We start from the raw sequence: 27,662 nt of genomic DNA, 5'->3' as shown, positions 1-27,662 counted from the left end.
AAAAAAACCTCAATCAAATTGCCTAAATCGGTCGAAATCAATGGTGGTTCGATCAAAGTAGTTAGCTGCAGTTTGAAGGTTGAAGAAACCAAAGATATTCTATCGACTTCAGTTTCACATAAAGGTACACCAAAGGAAACATATCTAACTAAAGTGTAAAGTGCATGTTGTCATGTGCCATGTGCATCTCAATTCTTCTCAAATCTTCTTCTTCATTTAAGAGTTTGAAGTTATTCAAACAGTTGTAATGTCTTGACTTCTTTTTTTTCGTAATCGACATTTCGAAGTTAGAAGTTAGAATGGTACATTGTATGTATTTAATATCTATTTCTTTTCTTCTTTGTTTCATAAATTTTAGATTCTATTTTTCAGTATTAAAAAAATCAACTGCATTCACAAATTGAACGTTCAAGAAAAAGACTCCAATAAGAGAGATAGAGAGAATTTGAGAATTGGTCGTCAAAGTTTTGAATCCTTCATTTCCACCCATTCTTGAACTTTAAAACAAAAATAAAACACTTATTATAATCTAAACGTGATTTAACAACTCAACTATTATTAGATTAAACAAATACAACTATCCACGTTTTCGTACTAAACTAAACCTAAATTTAGCCTTAAATTTAATTAAAATTAAACCGTCCTCAGAAATATTTTAGAAAATTTATTCTCTCTCCTTGTTTGGAGTTCATTTCAAAAGTTGAATTTAGATTTTAGAATAGCTAAATGAGTAGTACGGATTTCGGAACCTGTCTCTATTTTTATTTTATTAATTAAAAAAATTGAAACTTGTCTTTTCGAACATCCAAAAGAGTGTTCAAATTGTGTATCACGAAAAATGATAATAATTTGCCTTAAAGAAAAACGATAATAATATTCTTTGAGATGTTGATTAAATTGTGGATGTGGATGGAAATATCGGATTTTTAATTTTACAAAAAAAAATTATAAAAATATAATAAAAGGTTGATTTTCATAGATATTTTTTGAAAAAATTAAAAAAAAAAAATATATATTTTTAAAAAATCAAATTATCAAATAAATATTTTATGGTTTTTAAATGTCTACTATTTATATTATGTTTACATCAGTGACATTTTATTGCTTATTTTTTATGTTTTTGTAGATTTTTTACGATAAAACAGAAATATCGATTCATCTCTCAAGTCGATGTTGAACCCATAAAAACGTGAAAATATTGATGAACATTTCGACATGTCGATAGAAATTTAATATTATGATTATAATCGCAAAAAATAAAAAAATCTTGACCTTTTTATTTATTTATTTATTTTATTATTATTATTTTCCTTTACTTGTCCTAGAAGAAGATGGTCACTTTCAAGCTTTGAAATGTCCATCTCAATAGAAAAGTTGAGATCTCAATTTAAAATATGAAAATTATTTTAAATGATAAAACTACATAAAATATTTATAAATTAAATAGCAAAATATTATAATTTATTTGCGATTGATCTGATAGACTGTAATAGACTACTATCTTTGTCCATCATGATACAGTAGACCCAGATAGTAGTCTATCCTGGTATATCGCAAATAAATAGTGAAATTTTGCTATATTTATAAATATTTTGGTCCATTTTCCTATATTTGAAAACAACTCTTTAATATATATAAATAAAATAAATAATTACCCTCTTTAAACAAACTAAAATGTGGCATTTTGTTGCTTTTTTTTTATGTTTTATGAATTTTTTTATAATATAATTGAAATATCAATGTATTTTATATGTTGATGTTGAACTCATAAAAATATGAAAATATCAATGAAAACGTTGAGATTTTGATAGAAATTTAATACATTGAATATTTTTGCAATTATATTATAATATTCAAATAGTTAATCGAAGATATAAGAAACTTTCATTTTCACATAACACGTTGTGTGAAGAAAAATGTTATGTTACATGACATGTTAAATGGTGCTTCCTAATTTTCTCTCTTTGATGGCCGTGAAGAAAATTTCAACCATATTGAAATTTGAAAGAGACCATTCTCATGGAGGAAGTTTATTAAGTTAAGAAAATAATATAATAGTACACGATGTTTTTTTTATGAATTAACGACTTTTTCAAATGGGTAATTACAATGGATAGTATTTTTAAAAATAATAACCAACTATATAAACTCATTTAAAAAAATTATAAATATAGACAAATCTATTAGCGATAGACTTCTATCGTTGATAGACTCTTACTAGTGATATGTACTGATAGACTCCTACCAATAATATAGTCTATTACTGATAAACTATTTAAATTTGGTCATATTTGTGATTTTTTTACATTATGTTATATCTGTTAATACTTTGGGTTTAATGTCTATATTTGCAACTGTCCATTTTCAAATCATACATGTCTAAATAGGAAAATATAAATTAAATTGATAAAAATAAAATTTTAATATAGATAAAGAGGGTCTAATGACCTACCTATATGCCTTGAGGTGTATATATGGGCTTCTTGTAGATTTGGCAAAATAAGTCAAACAAATTAAGCTAACAACCCAAACTTGTGACTTTTTAAAAAATAACAAAAAAACAAGTTTAAACTCACGTGATACACTTAATACACTTGATACACTGTTGAAAGATACTTAATATACTTGAAATACTATCGATACACAATTGAAAATGACTAGTTATTTAAGTGTTTAAAAAAATCATAAAAATGATTTTTTTTCTAAAAACACTTTTTCTCTAATTATTCTAAACATGGCCAAATTTTCAAAATGAGTATACTAAATTGAGTGTTAGTAAGCTTTAGGTTGAATATCTTCGACCTATTGTACATTTGTACTTACAAATTGAAGAAATAACATCATTTACAAAGGAAAGAAACTACAAAAAGAAAAAAATGTAGCAAATATAAAAATTAAAGTGAGTATAACACATATTGCTTCAAACAAAAAATTCAAAAAGTATACAAATCAATGGAAAAAATACACAATTGATAAACTTTAAATGTTAAATGTGGTATATTAGTTTACTGATATATCAAAAAACATAGGCTTGTTAAAAGTGCAAAATTAAAATACGGAATAAACGAAAATTTAAATTTGAGAACTTATCATATCTACAATTTTCTATATGTTGAAGGCACGTCCCTAATTATACATTTTAGATTTACCACTCATTATAAATTCCTATATATATATATTTGCATTGTACCACTATATATATATTTTTAATGTGAATGCACCACTAAAATTTTAAAAATATTTAAGTAGAGTTATATAGAAATATAATTCATTTAATAATTAAGTAGATTTCTAGTCTTGTATGTATAAAATGTTTTAAATCTTAATGTGCAAAATCCAGGAGCGTGATTATACAGAGGTGAATATTTATTACTCTTTTTTAACCACAGATAATTTTGACAAGCTAAATGTGACAATAATTAATTAAATTAATATTTTTTTAACATCAAGATATAGATATATTTGATAAATAGAAACTATCAAATTATACAAAAATGATACATAATAAATGTCAAGAATTTGTAGACTTGATGCTTTAATTGAAAGGATTGAGTTCCTAGCGGAAGTGAGTGATAGTCAGTTACTTGAATTTTATTTGAAAACCAAAATAAATAGAGAAATACAATACACAATATGAATAATAGGCTAAGTAGGCTTTAAGATTAAATTAAATAAGAGAAGAAATAACTTATCCTTAAACAGTAATTCTTCAAGTTCTCCAATTCTTCATTGAGTTTCAACAACTCACTCCACATATTGATTTCCCACGAACGGTAAGAAGAGGCCACCAAAAAGTCTTCCTTGTTATTCTCTCGATAAGGACCGATCGATTTGGTGAGAACCAACTTTTGAAAGAATAAAAAATTTTGTGGTTGAAAGCTTTTTCCATAGAGAAGTTTCTGTGTGAAAAATTTGAGAGAGTTAAGAAAGAGGGGAAATCAGTCATCTGTACATAATTCTTTTCCAGACAGTTCAATTTTCACAATGAGGAATGCCAGAAAATCACGTGAAGAGGGATTAACCACTGACTTCACCTCTCTCTCATCTAATTAAATTAAACTACTTGTTTTAATTTACTTATCTCCCTCTTTATCTATAATTTAAACGAATATTATTCATTCTAAATTTTAATCTATAGTTTTAATATGAATCTAGTTCATATCATTTTAATATGAATCTAATTCATAATAATTATTATTTGAATCTAATTTAAATAGAATAAATCTCCTTTTATTATAAAGTTTAATTTTGAATTTTATCCCAAAGTTAATGTATCTATATTAATCCTACAATTAATATTATTCTCTTAATTAATTTGAATAATTTAAATTCTTTCAAAATTTAGTGGTTCTTGTGTACCTGTTGTGAGTATAGCATGAGAACCAAATGGACCTACCGATTAGAAGATCTGAAGATTTAAGGTTAATTAATTAAACTGTTTAATTAAATTAACCAATATTCATTAATGTGGATCACTCCACTAAAGACCTGAAACTTCATTGTAGTATATTTCTGCCATGGATTTAATCATTACAGTAATCCTTCATGAGTAGTTCATAATTACACCTAATCAGATTACCATTTTACCCATGTAATTCTTCTTAAGTATCACTCTATAATGAACAATCTGTTTGTGTCCTATCATAAACCAAGTCCCTCTCGAGCCAATGAGAGAGCGGATACCCCTCGTTCAAAATTTGGAATCAACAGTTAAGAAAACTAACCATCTACTTACCCTAAAGGTGGGAAGGAAGAATTTTATCTTGTGTAGCTATGTTCCCAGTTCCCTATTCGGACAAATCCCCAAAATCATAGGTTTATTGGGTCGGCAACTCGGGATACTCTCGCCCATACAAATCAAATGACTACCCTCATAGACAGGAGGCTATAACTTACTCAGGATTGAGATCGAGTTACATGATTATCCTATGAAATATTAATCACTTCTATCAACGGTGTTATAAAGAAAAATTAAATATTTCGTGGCCCAGTCTTATACGAACTCTTTTTATAGAATACCTCCCACTCGCATGTCTCTAAACGACTTAGACCACATCGTTTGTAACACCTTGCAATAATTATATAAAATGGGTCGTATTCATAGTTAACATTTATAAAATGGGTCGTATTGCGACACCACACAACCTTATCCATATACAATAGACCGTTTAGACTATTACTTGAACATGATTTATTGTATGTCCACTTTATACTGCTCAAATCTCATAAAATAATCTTAGATTTTTTTTCTTTAATGGATAGCTTTAATTAACTTATGAACTACGAGATTTTAGGACCAACATATCAACATCAGTTGTCTCAATGAACTTCATATCTTGCCGAAATAAAATTAAGAAGGTTAAAGGTTTAATTATTTTGAGTTGTAGTTATTTCTAGAATTCTAAAAAAATTAAATATGAAAGCAGTTTAAGTCGAAACATATCCAACCTTCAATGAAAATTTGTTCAAATTTGATTCATTACTTCGAAGAAAAATCCAAGCGTCATTGTATTATTAATATTTTATTGAAGACACGATCAAAAGGATTTCTTCCAAATTCATATGCTCAATGTGGATTTTTTTTTTGTCGGTTTTAGATTCTGTTTAGAGTGATTCTATCTTTTAAAATAATTAATTCAAAAATTAAAGTAAATTAATGCTTGGGAAATTTTAGTTTTAAATTAAAGAGAAAACTAGTTGCGATATTGATAAATTAATACTAAATTACTATAATTTAGTTATATGAATCAAACTAGATTTATTATTCCATCTATTTACATATGAATAATGAATTTATAATTTATTTGCATATGATTTAAATTTGAACCAATTTTATTAATCTAAATTGTCTGACAAAAAAATTTTAAATACAATATAAAAAATGAGTAAATTAGAATCTAAAAATAGACCCGACAATTGAAAGAATATTATTATAATATATTTATTTAAAAATTTAGGAAGGTTTTTAGAAAAGTCAAATCTAAAAACTAATATATATCAATTTTTATGTGTTAGTTAAATTTTAAAAGTGATTATTATAGATTTTTAAGGCCGTAAGTAAGTAATGGTTGAATTATTAACCAAATTTTAAAAATAAAAACAAGGTTTTAAAAGCTATTTTTTTAGTTTTCAAAATTTGATTTAGCTTTTGAAACTATTGGTAAAAAATAATTAACAAATGAATAAATTTAGAGGTAGAAGTAAACAGTTAAGAAAATAATTAAGATGTTCCCATAATCACTTTTTACGATTGCAAACATAATCCCAAACAGAGTATTAGTCTCTATAGGGTTCTTAAAAAAATTAAACATATAAAACATTTTAGGTCTTGAATCATATAAAAATTCAATGAATATTTGATCAATTTTGATTTTGCCCCAATGTCCGTTTAAGAAAAATCTTAGATATTTTCATTTGTGATGATAGAAAATCAAGAGGATAAATTCATATATTAAAAAAAAAAACAAAAGTGGATGTGAATTTTTGAGTTTTATCATTTATAGAGAATTCTAATGAATGTTCCAAGTCCAAAAGCATAGCCAAAAACATTCATGAAAAATTGATCCCAAATTGACATACCTTCCCTTAAAATTCATGTATATGCCGAATTTGAAATTATTATTTTAAAGGTGGACAGTTCGGTCTCTCAATCCATAATTATTGATTTTTTTAAGAAAAAACAATATGCGTAATTAACTAACATAAGAGGAAAAAAAAACTTTCCATTTTTTTTCTTTTTCTGAATTCAATAATTGTTGGAATGTGAGAGCGGATGAACCATTGATTTTGAGAATGATAATTGATGTGAATTTATCTATTGAATTGAAATAGACAAATCTTCCAATATTGAAACTAGATTATTATTGTTGAGAGTTTTAGTACTTTATAAAGTAGTAAAGATATTGGAAATTACTAAAATAACTTAACACATAGATAAAGAAAATAGTGTGTCAAAATATGCATAGTTCAATTGATATAATGTTTGTGTTGTTAACTCCAAAGTCAAATGTTCAATTCCTCACCCCAAATATTAATTAAAAAAATATATATGTTAATTTTAGGCAATTTAGGGTTCAAATCTTCTTGCCTCTCCCAATTGAACTCAAAAAAATATATATAGAAATAAACCTATAAAACATGGTTTTTTTATGTGAAAAGTTTTAAGCATTGATGCATTTATTATAAAATAGAATCGAAAATATACATATAGAAATCATATGTGTATATATAAATATTCTTAGTTTTTTTATATGAAAATTTTAAGGTATATCTCATTTACTATGAAAGAAAAACAAAAGTTTTTTTTTTTTTTTTAGTGTCTTAGAAAATTAAAAGGTTCACTTTATATACTAATGGTAAATTGTTGAGTTTTATTTATCTTAAAAATCATGCAACAAATTAGACAAATTTAAAACTCAAAATCATAAAATAAATCACATGTTTTAAATGGTAAAACTACTAAAAATATTTTTAAATATAACAAAATGTCACTATCTATTAATGATAAAGTACAATAAATTATAATAGACATCTATTAAACACTGATAGATGTGTATCGTAGTCTATTACGATCTATCACTGATAGATAATGATACCAAAGAATTGAACGTTTTAAAAGATGATAAAATGAAAAATAAACCAAAGAATTAAACTAATAGAGATTCAAAAGCATGCCTGACTCTATATGAGATCTTTTATTATTTAATGAAGGGTAGAAAGGATATGTGTATTTTAATGTTCCTCATACTTTAAAACAAAAAATGGAAATGCAAGGGATGAAATCCTATATCTCCCACATGTCAAGCAAGCGCTCTATCATTTGAGCTACATCTCCATGTTAATAATTAAATTTTGATTTTTAAATTTTCAATTTAGACCCTGTTTGCTAATTTATTGTTTTTTATTTTTTAATATTAAGTCTATTTTCTCTCCATTTTTTATAACGATTTGCATCTTTCTCGAGGACAATAGTTGAATTCGTAGTCAAATTCCAAAAATAAAAATTACTTTTTAAAAATTACTTTTTTATAATCTTCAAAATTTAGCTTGGTTTTTTAAACCATTAGTAAAAAGTAGAAAAAGAAATTTGGAGGTGGAAGTAATATCTGTAGGTTTAATTTAAAAAATATATATATATAAAAAATCAAATAGTTATCAAATGGAGTATTAATTTTTTTAGTTTGGTTTTGAACTTTCAATACTTATTTATATGTATGTATTTTGACGATGCTTGTCTATTTTAATTCATAAACTTAATTATAAATATTTTAAAATTTTACCTTTCTCTCAATGTTTAGCTACCTTTTCAATTTAGACTCTAATTCTCTTTTAAGAAAAAAAATGAATTTAGACTTTAATCTTTAGTGAAGGTTAAAATTGGTTGATAATATATTTACTTAGATGGCATAAGAATTCTAATACTATAGAAATTTGGAGAAGAAGTTTGAAAAAAAATATATTATTCAATATGACCTTCTTTATCGTATAAATTAATGCTGATTTATAAAGTATTATGTGGTTCAAGTTATTATTAGTTGTTAGTTAATTTTAGGGACTAAAATGAAATATGTTCAAATACAATGTATTTGACTACAATTCTAAATTCGTTTTAATGGTCAACATCATCATGTTTGGGGGGAATAATAACAACACTAACTATATATTTATTATTTTATTATTTATTTTGATATTCTTTTTATATGGTGACATGACGAAAAGTACCCATCTCTATAATCTACTCCTAATTTGATTATTATTTTTTTTTTTTTGGTCTCAAACTTATGTGGCAAATAAGTTATTATTTTCTTTTTTTTTTTCAAATGTGTTAGTCACCTATATTAAAGGGGTGGGATAAAGTTAAAAATAACGATGAAAATGAGTGGGTTTTTAATGGTTTGGAGACGAATGCGTGATATTTAACTAGATCATGTGGACCAAGTAAAAACTTTTGCCACAATAAAAATTAATGTCTTTTTCATAAGGTTTCGTTTAATAATCATTTTATTTTTTATTTTTATTTTTAAAAACTAAATCTATGATCACTACTTTTATCTTTAAATTTTTTTCTTTTGTTATCTACTTTTTATTTAGAAAACCAAGTTAAATTTTAAAAACTAAAAAAGTTGTTTTTGTTTTTCAAATTTGGCTAGGAATTCAACCAGTGTATTTTAGGAAATATACAAATCATTGTAAGAAATGTAGATGAAATAAACTTAATTTTCAAAAACAAAATGGTTACCAAATAGTGCATTCGTTTTTTGTTTTTGAAATTAAGTATATTTCTTTCAACTTCTTATAATGATTTTCATCTTTCTTAATTAAGTACAATGGTTCGATTCTTAGACAAATTCCAAAAATTTTAAAAAATAATAATTAAAAGCTACTTTTTTAAGTTTATAAATTTTGACTTGGTTATCTAAACCATTGATGAAAAATAGATATCAAAGGAAAAAATTTATAAGTGGAAGGAGTGTCTATAGATTTAATTTTAAAAAAGAAAAACAAAAAAATTATATAGTTAATAAACAGTGTCTTAAGTGATTTTTAAAAACATATTTTTTTAAAAAAAAAATGTTAATGATTCGACTCTAGAGATGTAAATCACATATAGAAATTAAGAGAAAATATGTTTATTTTTCTTTTAAAAAAAAACTTATCAAACCGGATCTAAATTAATTAATTGAGTCCAAATTTTAAGAATGAAATTAAGATTTCAAAAAGCTTATAAAAAATAAAGTTGATATTAAGCTCAAACCATGGCAACGCTAAATTGGTACCATTTAAGAAAGGAAAAAGTCAATCATGCCACTAATAAGGTGCCATTGTCTTCAAGATATCACATTGTATCAAGCTACAACTCACTTACCACATCACATTTTCAAGCTAAATGGACGATTTGAATAATGTGGTCTCCTAATTTAAATTAGCAGTAGATTGTTGACTCAAATAAATCGATGTAGAATTGATATTATACAGATGTAACAATATCAATTTTATAAGAAGTAGAAAGATCTCACTTATAAAAACGAGATACACTACGCTTCTCATTCTCTTAGAATTGGTCACAATTCCTTACTTTTAGATTAAATCTCCTTCGCTCTACATACTAACTTTTGAACTTACTTTTTTTATGAAGCTTTTGAACTTTCAGAATGTATGGATTAAACACCACACAAATGTACATATGCTATATTCTCTCCATAGACAATGATTAAGGGTAGATTAAATTACACCTAATCTTATGCATTCTATTTTTATTATATAGTACAAAAAATAAAAATAATTTATTTAAAAATTCTATCCTAACAAATTTCTTCTCTCTCTCCACCTCTTTCTACTTTCCCCATCCTCATCTTTCTCCATTTTCCTTCCCCTATCTTACTTTACCATTTTAAGATATTTCTTTAAGAAAATAGGAAAAAAAAAACATTTTTGTCTCAAAGTTTTTGGTGTAGTTTCGGTTTGGTTGGTAAGTTTTAAAATATTATCATTTTATTTTTATTTTTATTTTTAAAAATTAAGTTTTTAGACACTATTTTCACCTCTAAATTTCTTCTTTTGTTATCTATTTTTCACCAATAGTTTAAAAAACTAAGCCAAATTTTGAGAACTAAAAAAATTTGCTTTCAAATTTTTTTTTTTTGTTTTTGGAATTTGGAATTCAACCATTGTATTTAAGAAAAATAAAAATAAATATGGATGAAATAGGTTTAATTTTTGGAATCAAAAACAAAAAACTAAATGGTTACGAAACGGGGCCTACATTTTTTTGTTTTAAGTTTGAGTTTGATTTCAATTTAGTTATTAAGTTTCAAAATATTACAATTTTATCCCTAAAATTTGAGTTTTCTTTCAATTTGATATTTAGATTTCAAGATTTAAACTTTTAACCTCAGATTTTTACTAAATACTCAATTTCGATCTTTAGTGTTAATATCTATTAAATAATTTAAAATAATCGTAACTAATTAAGTTTTATTGTTTTTTACCACTATTAAAATTAATTTAAAATTTTTACTTCATAATTATTTAAAATTAATTAATTGATTTTAACGTCAAAAATTGAAGTAAGTAGAGTACACTTGGTAAAAAAAAAAAAAAATAGAATAGAAGAGTAAATCTTAAAATTCATGACCAAACTGAAAAAAAACTCAAATCTTAAAAATAAAGTAGTAATATTTTGAAATCTAAAGTTTAAATAAAAAAACAAAACAAAAATTTAAATACTAAAAATATAACAAATTTAAATTTTTGGTCTAGCAAAAACTTAAATATAAAAACACAAAACCTCGTACTTGCAAAAGTTTAAAAACCAAAAGAAAAGAAGAGCCTTAAATTAGGAGTGGCTTGAAATGGAAGTGCAACAGCCAACAATTTTGTGTTCTCAAATATAGATCCAGCTGGATATTTGAGGTGGCAAAGGCATTCCATTCCATGTTCTACTTCATCATATAGTTTCCTTTCATCCTTTTATTTTTTGTGGTCCAGTCCCTTCACTTTTGTTTATTATCCTATTGGCCCAATTTCAAAAGCCAAATGGGTCCCACCACCTCCTCCTGTCTAGATTTTCCCCTTTTTGGAATTCCCTCCCAAAACCACTATTTTTCTTTTTCTTTCACCCATAACTCCCATCCATTTCAAATCTTACCTATCATCACAAAATTCACTTCTTTTCTTTCTTTTTCCTTTCTTTAGTTGGATCATTGTGTTTATGCTTTTAGTTTTATCTATTTTGGTAGAGGTGACTCTAAAATACATACTTTGATTCACGTTTTTGTTCTAGTCCTTACCATTTTAAAATGAATAAAAAATCTAGATGTTAGTGGGTTGCATCTATTTTAGTGCAAGACTTGTCATGTGGACATCTTTTTCTTTTTAAAAATATTATTATATTATTACTTTTTACCATCTTGAAAAAAAAAACATATATAAGTGTGTTTATGTGGAATTTTAGAGGCAGATGACAAATTAGCAGCTAAAATTTTTTAAAAAATAATAAAATAAAATAAGCAGGCAACAAATCAAAAGAAAATCGACAATGTTGTTTTGTGCAGTTCGATTGGTGTCATTTGTTGGGTTGTATGTCCTAAAACTCGCAGTTTGTAAAGTTAAACATATTTTATTATCAATAAAGATGTTATTCAACCTTTCTTCAATAAAGTTGTTATTGAATCTATTAATTGCATTCATAAAGTCTAAATCCAATAAACTAAGATCCATGGCTATTATATGAATACTTGAATTTTATGTAGAGACGTAAAGATGGATCAAGTTCGAGTAAATAGCCAAAACGATATATAGTATATGATTAAGGTTTGGTACCTTATTATAGTAACACTATTGGATGTGGCCTACTATGTAGTTGTTACAAGTTATTGTAAAGATACTACAAACGAAGTCATCTAGATTCATTCATGTATTGACATGAAGAGTGGGGGCGTCCAATGCAATGAGTTTGCATAAGATTGGACTAAGAAATAAGTCACTCTTACTTTATAACGTTGTTTATTGTTTAAGACTAACTATTTCATTTAAATGACCTAGATAACTCGACTTTAATCCTGAGCTAACTATGTGTTGGGTTTTATGTCCTAAAACTCGTGGTATTTAAACAATAGAACTTATTCTGGAAATTCAATAAGATGTTATTGAATAGATGTTTTACTTAATTGAAATCTAATAAACCTAAAAGTCCCTTGACTATTGGATGAGTACTTGAACTTTATGTGGGGACATAAAGGTGGATCAGGTTTGAGTAAATAGTTAAAATGATCTATAGTATATGAATAAGGTTGGGTATCTTATTCTGGTAACACTATTGGATGCGGCCTACTCTGTAGTTGTTACAAGGATTTTTAAAGTGCTACAAACGAAGTGATCCTAATTCGTTCATGTTAGGACATGAGGAGTGGGGGTGTCCTTGTGCAAAAGGGTTTGTACAAGATCGGACCATGAAATCAGTCACTCTTACTTTATAACGTTGTTTACTGTTTAAGACTGACCTTTTCAAAGCGATGACCTAGGTAACTTAACCTTAATCCTGAGCTAACTATGAACCCTGTTTATTTGGAATTATCTTTAGATTTGTATAGGTAAGGGTTGACTCAATAGCGCCAGCTCAATAAACCTCCCATTTTAAGGGTAAGACTGGATAGATAGCTGGGGACATAGGGTGCAAGACGGAATTCACTCCTACCCGCTTTTAGGGATAGTAGAGAGGTTGTTCCCTTAAGTGCTAATTCAGGGTCTTGAACAAGAGATCCCACCCTCTCATTGGCCTGAGAGGGACTCGATTTTGTTGATTGGATCACAAAACAATTGTTCATTAGGGAATCAGTGAGGACTTAAGAAACAATAGGTAATTTCGGGAGTAAAACAGAGATTCGACCTAGCCGTTATTACGAACAACCTGTGAAGGGTTAACTTACTAATCATGGTTATATCGAGTGGACATAATATTTCTATAGTGAGGGGAGTTCAACTATGACTTTAATGGAGTGATCCATTAGTTAACGAGTGGGGGTTAAATCGGTCTAAGAAGTTTAGCCGATTAATCTCGGATCATTGGAGCCCATGATCTATAAGTCCACAAGGTCCCTCTACTAGCTCGAAAATGGATTAGCTCTAGAGTAGCGTGATAAGTTAATTTAAAACGTTCAAATTAAAATCAAACAGAATTGGAGAATTTATATTTAAATATGATTTAAATATATGAAGATGAATGTGTATAAAAATAATTTAATATTGGATATTAAATTAATTAGAATTATTTAAATTGTTTAAATAATTATTTATTAATTTTATTAGAAAATTAGTTTATGATATCAATTTTTAAAATTAATAAAAATTTATTTTAGAAATAAAATATGATTTTAAAATCAATTTTAGATTTTGGAAATAGAAAAAACACAAAAAGGAAAAATAGGTTTTGTCCATCTCCATCTTCAATTAGCTCACAAAGAACCCACCATCTTCAACCTTCAATAACTCCAAGCATGAGCTACATCCCATGCAATAAATCTCTTTGCATGATAGTCTACAATATATTGAAGAGATTGAAGTGAAGTTGGAGTGGTTGCAACTGGTAGATTTTTTCTGAAAATTCGGGTAGAAGAAGATGTTCTTCATTTGGATTGTTGCAGTGAGCTTTCTCCAAGTTCCCTTTGATTCCAGCTTATTTTGAGTCCCAACACTCAATCTAGAGCGCCAAGAGAATAGTAGGAAAGATCTTGTGGTGGTCTACACAAATATTTGGAGGAGTTAGCAGCTGGAACTCAAGATTTCAGCGGTTCTTCAAAGGTATGTTTTAAAACCTATTAAATTTTGTTTGAGCATTTTTTCTTTTCTGCCAAAATTAATGAATTAGAGTGCTTATTGATCCTCTTCGCTTTCGCTGCGTGCTGGTACCTTTCCAACAATTGGTATCAAAGCATCATATAAGCATTCAATTCAGATTAATTTTGGTTTGGTGGGTGTTTTATATGAAAATATGAAACTGTTGTACTGATATGGTTTTCTGAGTTTTTATTTTTAATTTTGCTTTGATTTCTCGTTTAAATTTGTAATTGGCTCTTGTTTTATTAGCTTATATGTGTTCCCAAGAGTCTGTAATTTATTTGGAGTTATTAGAGTTGAAATTAAGTTGTAATTCGAAGAAACAAGTAAAGAGGTCGGGTTGTAGATTCCAGAAAATCAGCCTCTGTTCATATCGTCGTTGAGCTTCAGTAGCTAAACGATCGTTTAGCTTCATGTCTTAGACGATGTGAAGAAAAGCTAAACGATCGTATAGCTTCGGCCGTTGATTATTTAGGTGTTGTGCACTAGACAATCGTGTACCTGTAGGAGGTAAATGATGCGTTGTATTGCTATACGATGGCACTACACAATCATGTAGTTTCGGGTGAGAGCTAAGTGATAGCACTACATGACCGTTTACCTTTTATCGAGAGCTAAACGATGCGTTGAAATGCTAATCGATAGCATTAAGCAATCGTTTACCTATGCGCAGCAGCTGGGCGATGCGTCAAGAGCTATGCGATAGCACTAAGTGATCGCTTACCTCGTGCACGCGCTAAACGATCAAGACGCGACGCTAGACGATAGCGCTAAGCGATTGTGTAGTAAATGTCCGTGCTAAATAATGGAGTTATGTGATAGTGTTGGACACTAAGCGATCGTGTAGCGTCTGTCGGCACTTGATGATGTGCGTGTAGTTTTGTTAAGCGATAGAAGGCAAATACTACACGATCGTGTAGTTTTGTTAAGCTATATGCGGTGGTTGCTAAACAATCACGCAAACACTAGACGATCAGGTAAAACGCATGACGATGGTCGTCAATGCTAAAGATCAGCCTTGACAAGATAGTGAACGAGAGCAAGAGCAGCCAGTTCGACCTTGAATTTCGTGGCAAATGTGTAAAACGTATTTCGTGTAAAAGAACAACCGAATACATATAATGGAGAGAATCGTATAAAACGTATTTCGTGGCAGACGACCTCGAATTTTTCATGGTTGAGGAGAGTCCTCAAGTCCGACCCTTGATGCACCGCGAAGTATTCGTAATGCATATGAGGTGTGGATGAAGGCTAATTTCTTAGCCCGATTTCAAATTTTGGCTAACATACCTGATGTTTTGGCCAAAAGGGTTGAGCACATGGTCATTGCACGCAAGATCATGGACTCATTGCAAGATATGTTTGAACGTGAGTTCTTACTTGTCGAGCACAAAGGGATGGATGACAAAACCAGTAGTGTCAGTTGTTTTGACGTTGATCCCACTACTCTCCAAAAGAGGAGGAAAGATAGTAAATCTGATTTATTGGTCTTGGAGACGTGTTTGATTGAGAATGATGATTCTGCCTGGATCTTAGATTCGGGTGTTACCAATCATATCAGTTCCTCTTACCAAGGATTCAGTTCCTGGCAAACGTTGCCACGGGGAGAGATGACTCTTAGAGTTGGCACTGGTGAGGTTGTTTTAGCTGTTGCTGTAGGCAGGCTGAAGTTATTTGTTGACAAGAAACGTTATCTGTTACTGGATAATGTTTTCGTAGTTCCTCATATTAAGAGGAACTTAATCTCAGTTTTTTGTCTCATTGCACAAGGGTATATCGTCTCCTTTTTTTAGTATAAAGTGTTTATTTTCAAGAATGGAACAGAGATTGGTTATGGTTCAATGGAAAATAACTTATATGTACTAAGGTCATTAGTCATAAAATCCTTGTTTAACACTGAAATGTTTAGTATGGCAACCACGGCTAAAGTACCAAAGATTTCTCCTAAGGAAAACGCTCATCTTTGGCATCTAAGGTTAGGTCACATCAACCTCAATAGGATTGAGAAGTTGGTAAAAAGTGGACTTCTAAAGAGTTTAAAAGAAAACTCTTTGCCGGTATGTGAGTCATGCCTCGAAGGCAAGATGACCAAACGACCTTTTACTGGAAAAGGTTACAGAACCAAAGAAAAGCCTTGGAGCTTATTCATTCGGACCTCCGTGGTCCGATGAATGTTAGAGTTCGAGGTGGGTATGAATATTTCATCTTTTTCATAGATGATTATTCAAGGTTCGGGTATCTCTACCTAATGCAATGTAAGTCTGAAGCCCTTGACAAATTCAAGGAGTATAAGGCTGAAGTTGAAAAATTGTTAGGTAGGAAGATAAAAACACTACGATCTGATCGTGGTGGAGAGTATATGGACCTCCAATTCCATAACTATATGATAGAACATGGGATTGCATCTCAACTCTCGACCTCTGGTACACCTCAGCAAAATGGTGTATCAGAAAGGAGAAACAGAACCTTGTTGGACTTGGTTCGGTCTATGATGAGTTATGCTCATCTTCCAGACTCGTTTTAGGGTTTTGCAATGGAGACTGCATGCTATATCCTGAACAACGTTCCCTCAAAAAGTGTTTTTGAAACACCTTTTGAGTTATGGAGAGGCCGTAAAGGTGGTTTATGCCACTTCAGGATTGGGGGTTGTCCGACATATGTGCTAGTGACTAACAAAAAAAAGTTGGAACTGCGTTCGAAGGTTTGCCTCTTTGTAGGCTACCCCAAGGAAACGAGAGGTGGGTACTTTTATGATTCGAGTGAGAATAAAGTGTTTGTTTCTACAAATGCTATCTTCTTGAAAAAAGACCACATGTGGAATCATAAGCCACGAAGTAAGCTCATTTTGCGTGGGATTTCTAGTAAGACTGAGACTGTTAAGGGTTCAACAAGAGTTGTTGAACAGATCGACAGATCAACAAGAGTTGTTGAGGTCGGAACATCTAGTCAACCAGCTCAAGAGTTGAGGCTGCCTCGACGTAGTGGGGGGGTTATGAACCCACCGGATCGCTACATGGGTTTGATTAAAGCCTAAAACGTCATTTCAAATGATGGGGTCGAGGATCCTTGTCTTTTAAGAAAGCAATGAAGGATGTTGACAAAGATGAATGGATTAAAGTCATGAACTAGGAAATGGAGTCTATGTACTTCAATAACGTCTGGGAGCTTGTTGATCCGCTTGATGGGGTAAGACCTATTGGGTGTAAATAGATCTATAAGCGAAAGAGAGGTGTAGATGGAATGATACAAACCTTTAAAGCTCGACTCATGGCAAAGGGTTATGTGAAACCCGGATTTCCATTTTTCCTACTTAAGCAGGTGGTTAAGGAAATTAACTAAGTGAAAGTTAAAATCTATGTTGAAGAGAAGGAAATTTCTAAGTGTTGAATATATTTTCCTTGAGTAGCTTTGAGTAAGCTTTAATTGATGAAAAATTGACTAAGTGTTGGACTAGGCATTGCCATGCGTTGGCCATAAGATCTTGGAGAGATTATTTGGGCCAAGGGAGAAGTTGAAGTGGGAGTGACACATGCCTTGGAGGTTAGACCAATGCATTAGGCTGAATGGATGCGTTGGATGATGGATGCGTTGGAAGGGTGGTATGCATCCATACGGCTAAAGGAAGAAAGTTGAAAGTGATGCGTTGGAAGGTTGGGATGGCACGAGGGTCGTCGGTGCAAAGGGCATGCGAACACAAAGGTGTGCGAGCGATGCTAAATGCCCATGCCAAGCGACACATGTGTCGATTCCAGCGCCCATGCGTCGAGCGACCGAGCGAGCCCTACGAGCGATGCTAAGCTACCATGCCAAATGATGCGTCGATGCCAAGCGCCCATGCTAAGAGACTCATGCGAGCGATGCGTTGATGACGAGCGAGCCATGCGATTAATGCTAAGCATCCGTCCTATACATCAAGGCCATGCGACGTTGCTATGCGTTGGAGGTTGACGATGGCTTGCACGATGGATGCGTTGGACAAAGGACATGCGATGGGCTAGGTTGGACACATAGTGGTTGGCCCTTGCGTTGGTTAAGGCTTGCGATGACTGAGTGAGTTGGGTTGTGATGGTGTTGTGTTGAAAACCAATGGGAACCAAGGGTTGTTATACATTGATGGCTTACTATGCGTTGATGGCATACTATGCGTTGAACATCCAAGGGTTTGTGGACGTATAGGAAGGATGAGCTCATATGGAGGACGTCATCCGGACATGTGGCTTGTTAGGAGGAATTCTTAAACCTTAAGCAAATTAGGTGGGTGCATAAGAAGACATGTAAAAGATTAGGGTTATGCGTTGGTGAAAGGAGAAGAAGACACTTTGGCTTATGCTGATGTAAGAATGCGTTGATGGTGTGAAGAAAAGACACTTGGACATGCAGCCAAGTAGGAGGTGTCGGCTGTGGACCAATCTTGGACGCCTATAAATAGGGCCAAGGACTTCAAATGAGAACTCAAATTCTCTTTAAATAACATAAAAAAGAGTGTGTAAGGACTAATTGGGAGAAGATTATGCGTTGATGGAAGAACACATGCGTTGGTAGCAAGACCATGCGTTGGTCAAGAAGTTTTAAGAAGGGAGGTGTTGTCGGGCAGAAAAGACAGGAAGTAGCATCAAATTGGAACGAGAAGATCTCCCGGATTCTAAAGCTACCTAAAAGCTCTGCAAGTCTAGTTTTCAGGATAGGGCTTCCGGAGAAAAATCTCCAAGGAATCGAGCTGAAGAATGAGGAAAAGACAGAGGGGTCGAGCTGTCGGGTGAGCTGGGCCAGTCTTGATTTTATGATGATTTCGGCCAAACTACGAGGAGTTCTGAGCTAAGATTTTGAGGTAAGCTTCCTAAGACATTTTAGAGAATATTTGTAGAAGGGAAGTATATCGAGATAAAGCCTAGAACTATAAGTAATCTGAGCTTTAAGTTGAATCTGGATCGTAGGTTTCAAAAGGGAGCCCGAGGTGACTAAGGAACTTCTAAAGAGAAAGGTTCCTAAACGATCAAGGTGAGTGGTTATTATGTGTTGTATTGTTAATCTAATTTCTATATATAGGTAAATATATCTAAGGGATAATGTTAAATTGGCATGATCAGGGATCTATGTTTATCTGATTACTAAGATATTGCTTGTATGTTTGTTTTGGAAACTAAAATTGTACCCGAGGTATATAGTTAGCATGCTTGAAAAGGTACTTGGCGAAAAAATATAGTCGGCTTCGGTCGACGAAAAATGATAGTCGGTGATGACCGGCGGGAAATATAGTCAAGTTACCTAAGCATAGCTAGTGGGAAAATAGTCGATGTGCACATTGGCGGGATAATAGGGTACAGGGAAAGTTTCCACAGGAATTGTTGTTGTCTTAGTATATGTGTGAAAGTACTGGGAAAAATGTAGGATCGTGCCAGGGATAACCAATGGTAAAGCTGGGGATGTTTTTATTATGTGATAACCAGCGGTCAAGCTGGGATTTATTGTTTTTAACCAGCAGTTGAGATGGGGTTAATCCAGCGGTATAGTTGGAGAAATAATTGTAAACTTGTGGTAACGTTCTTGTTGACTATGCATTGATTTCCAAAAGTATATTTCTATAGTCAAAGTTATTTGTTTATCTAAAGGCACCACTCAATGGGCTTTATAGCTCATGTTTTCCATGTTTTATGTTTTACACCTCCCCCCCCAGGTAGCAAAAGGTGAGGAGTTCCAGGGTGCTGCTAAGGTCAAGGTCTGCCACAAGCCACAGTTACACTTCCGAAGGGTTTTGCAGTTGTTCTTGTAAATTTATTGTTAAATCTTGGAATTGTATAAACATTACATTGTTGTAATATAAAATGGGCCTACTTATTCAGTTGGTAGTTGAATTTGTTCATTGGTATCAGAGTTATTTCCGCAAGAGTTATCAGGCAATAAGTGTCAACAAAAGGGTTGATAACTGCTGCAGTTATGCCCTTTCTTAGGCTCAGAGGGTAGTCTGGGGCGGGGTGTGACAGGTTATACCCAGGTTGAGGGAGTTGACTGTGAGGAAACTTTCTCACTTGTTGTCATGCTCAAGTCTAACTCAATAAAAGGGGTTCACAGTTCCAAATCAAGAGCAAAAAGTTTGCAAGCCTAATAGGTCCACTTATGGGCTGAAATAAGCATCTCAATCTTGGAACACCAGATTTGACACTACAGTCAAGTCGTTTGGCTTTGATTAGAATGTTGATGAGGCTTGTGTCTACAAGAAAATCATCAACAACTCAGTAGCTTTTCTAGTATTGTATGCGGATGATATCTTACTCATTGGGAATGATGTAGGGTATCTGATTGACATTAAGGAATGGCTAGCTGCCCAGTTCCAAATGAAAGATTTGGGTGAGGCACAATATGTTCTAGGGATCCAGATCATTCAGGATCATAAGAACAAATGGTTAACCTTGTCTCAGGCATCGTACATCGATCAAATGTTGATCAGGTACAGGATGCAGGATTCCAAGAGGGGTTTATTACCATTCAGGCATGGAATCATTTTGTCTAAGGATCAATGTCCTAAGACATCTCAAGAAGTTGAGAAGATGAGACAGATTCCCTATGTTTCAGCTGTAGGAAGCTTAATATATGCAATGTTGTGTACCAGACCCGATATTTGCTATGCAGTAGGGATTGTCAGTCGGCATCTGTCCAATCTAAGATTTAATCACTGGACAACGGTCAAGACGATCCTCAAGTATCTTCGGAGAACGAGGAACTACATGCTCGTGTATGGAGATAAGGATCTGATCCTCACAGGATACACAGATTCAGACCGCTAGAGATTCTCGCAAATCGATATCGAGGTCAGTTTTCACTCTGAATGGAGGGGTTGTAGTGTGGCGAAGCATCAAGCAAGGATGCATCGCAGACTCCACTATGGAAGCCGAATACATAGGCGCTTGTGAAGCAGCTAAGGAGGCTGTTTGGCTGAGGAAATTCCTTTCAAATTTGGAAGTTCTTCCAAATATGGATTTGTCTATCATAGTTTATTGTGATAACAGCGGGACTGTGGCAAATTCAAAGGAGCCTTAGAGTCATTGTCGGGGTAAGCATATAGAGCAAATACCACTTGATTAGGGAGATTGTGCATCGTGGCAATGTGCTAGTCACGAAAATCGCGTTGGAGCACAACGTTGTTGATCCCTTTACAAAGAATCTCACAGCTAAAGTGTTCAAGGGTCACCTGGAGAGTCTGGGTCTGCAGGACATGTGGCATCTTGTCTAAGGCAAGTGGGAGATGATACTGGGTATAATCTAATTTATTGTATATTGTACATGTTTTATATTGTATTGTACATTAGTCTCCCAAGGCATTAGAACAAGTGGGAGATTGTTGGGATTGGTGTCCTAATTCTCCCGGAGTCTCGTTGTTTGTAATGATACACATTGTTTTATGAATAAAATAATTTTCATTTTGGCATTTACTCATATCTAATAAACTAAGCTCCATGGTTATCTTATGTAAACTTAAGCATGTATATGTGATATACAAGTGAATCATGCCTTAAGTGATAACCTAAATGGGTCTGTAGTATAAGGATTAAGGTGGGATACTTGATTCTAGTGACACTACGAATACGGTCCTTTTTGTAGAGGTTTGCAAGTGTTGTAAACTACTACAGATGGTAGATCCTGACCATTCGTGGGGAGACATGCGAGCGAAGGTGTCCTATACAAAGAGTTTATATAAAATCGGACCACGAGATGATTAGACTCTGTATATAATGTCATTGATACTAGAGACTTACATATCACCTAAATGACCATAGGTGACACGACCTCAATCCTAAGTGTTTTGGGAACTCCTACCTTTGGGGGCGGTCCTTTGATTAGTATGGGTGAGAGTGGACAGATTGCCACTCAACATGCCTACCTTTTTGGGGACTTGTCTGATTTGGGAGCTGGGAACTCAATACATAAGATGGAATTCACTTCTTCCCTGAAGCAGGGGTAAGTAGAGAGATTGCTCCCTTCAGGGCTGATTCCGGGGCTTGAACATAGTGGCCACAACTTCTCTTTGGAAGAGAGAACTCAGTCATAGTAGAACTATGACTTATGTTCATTAGAGGGATCGGTGGTACTTAAGAAGTTTGATGTAACTACAGGGGCATACGATTATTGGCCGAGCTGTACTTACGAGCGATCTGTGAATGGTTGTCACACTGTTGATTGGTTAAGATGGACATATAATATATTTGTGGTAAGGAGAGTTCAGCTGTTGGTCTTTAGGGGAGTGTCTGACAGTTAACGAATGGTAGATTCTGTGACTAAAGAGTTTAGTCAGTTATTCACATACCATTGGAGCTTTGAGCTACAGGTTCATAAGGTCCCCTTGGTAACTCAATGGATTCAAGTTGAGAATCAGTTATTGGTGTTGATTTGAAATGTTCAAATTGACAAGAGGTAATTTGATTATATATGATTTAATCGGTATGGTGTATGAGATACATCAAGTGGAGGATTAATGTAAATGAGATTTATATTAAGTGTCATGAAATAGAAAAAGAGCTATGGTTTATATATTTCATGAGATGAAATATTAAAACTATAGGTTATAAGTATATTATGATAAGTTAGTTATCATTTATATTTCTAATAATATTAATTATTGGATAATTATCTCTTTTTCTCTAATAACCAATTGAGTAGGAGGTTATTGGTGGTTTCATGGAAACCGTGAGATAAAAGGAAAGATGTTTTCCTAATTTTAGTAAGATTGAGAAATTTTGTTTTTTTAGATTTCCAATTTCAGAAATTATCGCGGAAGTTGTCAAGTAAATGAGAATTACTAAGCGACAGCTTGGAGTGAGCTAAATGATTGAATAGCTTTTGCTAGACGATCGTATAGTTTTTCTTAAACGATTGGGCATCGACCTATACGATAGGTTCTTCCATCTCCCATTTGCTCAATCGTTTACACGATTGTGTTTCCTCTTACTTTCTGCCTCAAACCAAGTCCACACAGAGCCCACCCTCTGGATTTTCACTCCGAAAATACCAAGGTAGCCTTCTTGGTGGTGTCATACTCAACTTGATACTGTCGAGGTTCTGTGGAGGCCGGTCGTGTTGTTTGGGGTGTTTGTGACCAAGGCGGTCGCTTAGTTCGAGTGCACAGTGTTCGTGCAGTGTAACGGTTGTGTTGGATAAGCGTTTGTGTGTTACTGTGTAGCTGTGTTCGAGCATTCGTGATCAAGGAGCCTTGTGATGAGTTTGCAAAAGTGTGTTACTCTTTTCCTTGATCATTTGTATAGCATGTATAATTTATGTATTTCGTATAACCATTTGTTTCCGTTTTTTATTGTAATTGTAAAGTTCATATACGATTGTAATTTGGAATGATCTTTCCGCTGCTCATGGAAATCATCGTGTTTGATTTCCTTCATAATTAAAAATTTTTAAGATAGAATTTACTGACGAGGTATATGTAATACAGTTATTGATATCTTTATCTAATAGTTAGGAGACCATGAAAACTGTAGTGTCTGATTCAATGGGGATAACACATTAAAGTTTTAAGGGATTTGTGATTTAGCTATATCTGGAAAAATTTTTTGTAGGAAATACAAAAGAATCTACTATAGGTTCAGCTTTAGTGGTGACTAAAGGTAAAGGTAAGGTGGACTCTGGAAACTATGGGTCGAGTAACAGCAATAAAAAATGGAAGAATAAGAATAAGAAGATATAGTGTTTTTTTACTGTCGTAAGAAAAGTCACTTCAAAAATCAATGTAGGAAATTATAAGAGGATCAGAGAAGAAAACAAGAGGTAAATTTGGTTGAAACTGAAGAAGTAACGATAAATCTAGTTGAAATTGATGAAGAAATAATTAATGATCGTCATTTTGTTTCCAAGTGGGAGAATATTGGGATTGTGGAGGCCAAACTCTGTAGGTTAAGTACTTGACCTTGCCTCGGAGAAGGAGTGAATCCCATCTTATGTAGCTGAGTTCCCAGCTCCTAAATCAGACGAATCTCCAAAATGGTAGGTTTAAGTCACCGACCTGGCCACTCACACCTATACAAATCAAAGGACCGCCCTCAATGGCAGGAGTTCCCAACTCACAGGATTGAGGTTATGTTACCTATGGTCATCCTAGTGAAGTGAAGTATCTGTCATGAACGATGTTATATAACGAGACGTTAACACTTCGTGATCAAGTCTTATACAAACTCTTTGTATGGGACGTCCCCGCTCGCACGTCCCCTACACGAATGATCAAGATCAGACCATCTATGACAAGTCACAATACTTGTGACCATTTCACAAAGCGGTTCGCATCCGTAGCGTTACCAGGATAAGGTTTCCCTCCTATATCCATATACTACAGACCATTTTGGTTATCACTTAAGGCTATGTCACCACATACATGCCTAAGTTACATACAGATAACCAGGGATTTTATGTTTATTGGTTTTTGGTAAAGCAAATAGAACAAACAACTGAGCAAAATCAATAGGTGAAGTAAAATATCATATATTATACATCACAAGCGTTCGTACAAACTGTTTACAAACTATAGGACACAAGAGTTTAGGGCATCAACCCCAACAACAACGACAACCATGGATCTTAGTTTATTGGTTTGTGGTTAATGCGACTAAAATATCATATATTTCATAGACTTAAATGAATAAAGTATCAATGTTTGTTCGTGTTTACAAACTACAGTATCCTACAAGATTTAAGACATCAATCCCAACATCCCTCATAGGAAGAAGTTTACAACTCACTCAGGATTCAGTCATGTTACCTATAGTCATCTTAGTGAAATGTATGTCTTTATTATGAACGGCGTTATATAATGAGACTAAACATTTCGTGGTCCAGTCTTATACAAACTCCTTTGTATAGAATATCCCCGCTCACATGTCTCCGCATGAATGATCAAGATAAGATCATTTGTAGCACTTTTACAACAATTGTAACATCTATAAAGCGGACCATACTCGTAGTGTCACAAGGATAAGGTATCCAACTTATCCATATACTACATACCATTTATGCTATCTCTTAAAACATGATCCGTCCATTACAAGATAACCTTGAATATCAGTTTATTGGTTTTTTGTTAATACAACTAATTTTGAAATAAAACATCAAATATTTTATTACATAAATAAAAAGTTTGTACATTACAATTACAAACTATAGGACCCTACGAGATTTAGGGCATCAACCCCAACAATATTTTATATAACATATAGTTATATATACATATAATAAGTTAGTTATTATTTATATAAATAAGTAAATATATATATATAATTTAAATTAAAGTCATTTTAATTTAAATTTAAATTTTCAAAATTAAAGTGAGAGAGTTACAACTCCCTCCCCTTAATTCTCTCCCTCGATCAAACGTGTAGAGGAATGAGTTGTTCAGTTTTTACGTAACATTTTTCATCTTCTTCCCCTAATCTCTGGATGTCAGTGACTTCTGTGTTTTTTCCACCCAATAACACACAGGAGGAAAAAGTTTTCTTCTTCCTCTCAATATCTCTCCCTCTCCTAAAAATTCAGAGAAACCCACAACTCTATTTGCTTATTCTCATCCCCTAAAGAGAATATAGGAGGTTCTCTTGTGGTAGTGGCCAAAACATGGTTTGCTGCATTTTTTGATGATCGAGTTCTAGACGAAGAGTTCGCGATTGGATCGAAGAGGGATCTCACGAAGAACTAATTCTTCAAGGGTAAGTTAATTTCTTCCCTAATTCCTTCTATGATAAGCATGTTGTAGAAACTTAAAATGCATAATTATTCTTCTCTGCATTTAATTATGTGAAAATTAAAAATTGGGACCGATCCCCTTTCCATTACAGATCTCACGGTTCCTTCATGAGATTGAACTAGAGGGGTACTCGATTATTGAAATAACTTGTTTATGTGCACTTAAGGTTGATGTGATTTAAATACATTAAATACACAGACATAGCCCAAGTGGGAGATTGTTAGACGTATTTTAAATAATAATACGTATAATTAAAGTATGAGCCATGTATGTGGATTAATATTTTATCACATTGGGTTATTTTATTAGATTTAGCTCTATTATGTGATCTAATTAATTAAGACCTTAGATTCCTAATTGAGTATGAATTTAATGGATAGAAACTCATTCGTAGTTAATTAGGATTTAATGGGAACTCTAATTGAACTAGTATATAAAAAGATCTTAGAGCTATGGTTTCCAACATACCAAAACAATAAGCACTCAGTTTTCTTGAATCCCAACTAGAGATATCCCACTAAGGCATTCAGAGTTTTGGTTGAGGAAGACTAAACCACTTTAGAGGCATCATCAAATTGTCAATGGAATCCTTTCGTATATATTCTTGACAATTTGACATGAATGATCCTAAGGTTTATCTATTCAATATAGATAAGTAATTATACTAATAAATTCACCAACTAATTTTAACAAAAAAAAAAAAAACTTCATAAACTTATTAATTTCAATAAAATAATGTTTTGCACAAAAATAAGTTTGATCAATGCACATATTGATCATTGAATAACATTTCCAAAAAATTTAAAAATCTCAAAAAAAAAAAAAAATCTAATAGTTTTCTCTAAAAAGTTGTCATATGATAATAATAAGAAGAATAATAATTTATTAAATGCATGAGAGATTTTTTTTAGAAGATAGAGAACTTTTTTGAACAATACTTGTGAAAACTTAATTATGCGATAATTAAAATTTTAATAGTTCTTTAAAGTTTAAGGTTGAAGTTGTAATATTTATTTAAGTTTGGGATAAAAATAGATGAAATAAAAAATTTAGCGACTAAATTGATACAAACCTCACAATATTTTTAATTAAAATTGATTTTTCTCCAAAAAATCAAGGATATATTTAGGAGTGATTCCAGAGTAGTTAAAACATATATTTCATTTTTCAAAATCATACTTAACCATATTTTCAATCATCTAAAATCAATTTTGATGATATACAAATTATATTTAAAGCGTAAAATTTAATATTAAATTAATTTTAAATTATTAAAGACGTGTTTTGTATTTTAGAATAGCTTTGAAAATGAAGAAAGTGATTTTAATTTTTTTTAAATCATTCTAAAATATGCACCAAGGATTATCCAAGATAAAAATAATATAAAATAATTATGATTTTTTTATCTTCCAAAACTAGGTTTTTATATTTGAAATTGGGTTAAGATTACAATGGTTTAAAAATATAACAAAACTATCTGTTAAAAAATATATATATAACCAAAAAATTCATTGACAAGCATTCCTGTTTAATTCTAAACCGCAAACTCAAACATCAAAGCAAGCATTTAAAAATGAATCAACCGAGAGGAAAACAA

Source organism: Benincasa hispida, chromosome 12, assembly GCF_009727055.1.
Source record: "Benincasa hispida cultivar B227 chromosome 12, ASM972705v1, whole genome shotgun sequence".
In the NCBI taxonomy this organism is placed as follows: domain Eukaryota; kingdom Viridiplantae; phylum Streptophyta; class Magnoliopsida; order Cucurbitales; family Cucurbitaceae; genus Benincasa; species Benincasa hispida.
The sequence above is the reverse complement of the archived record's forward strand: the minus strand, read 5'-3'. Positions refer to the sequence as shown.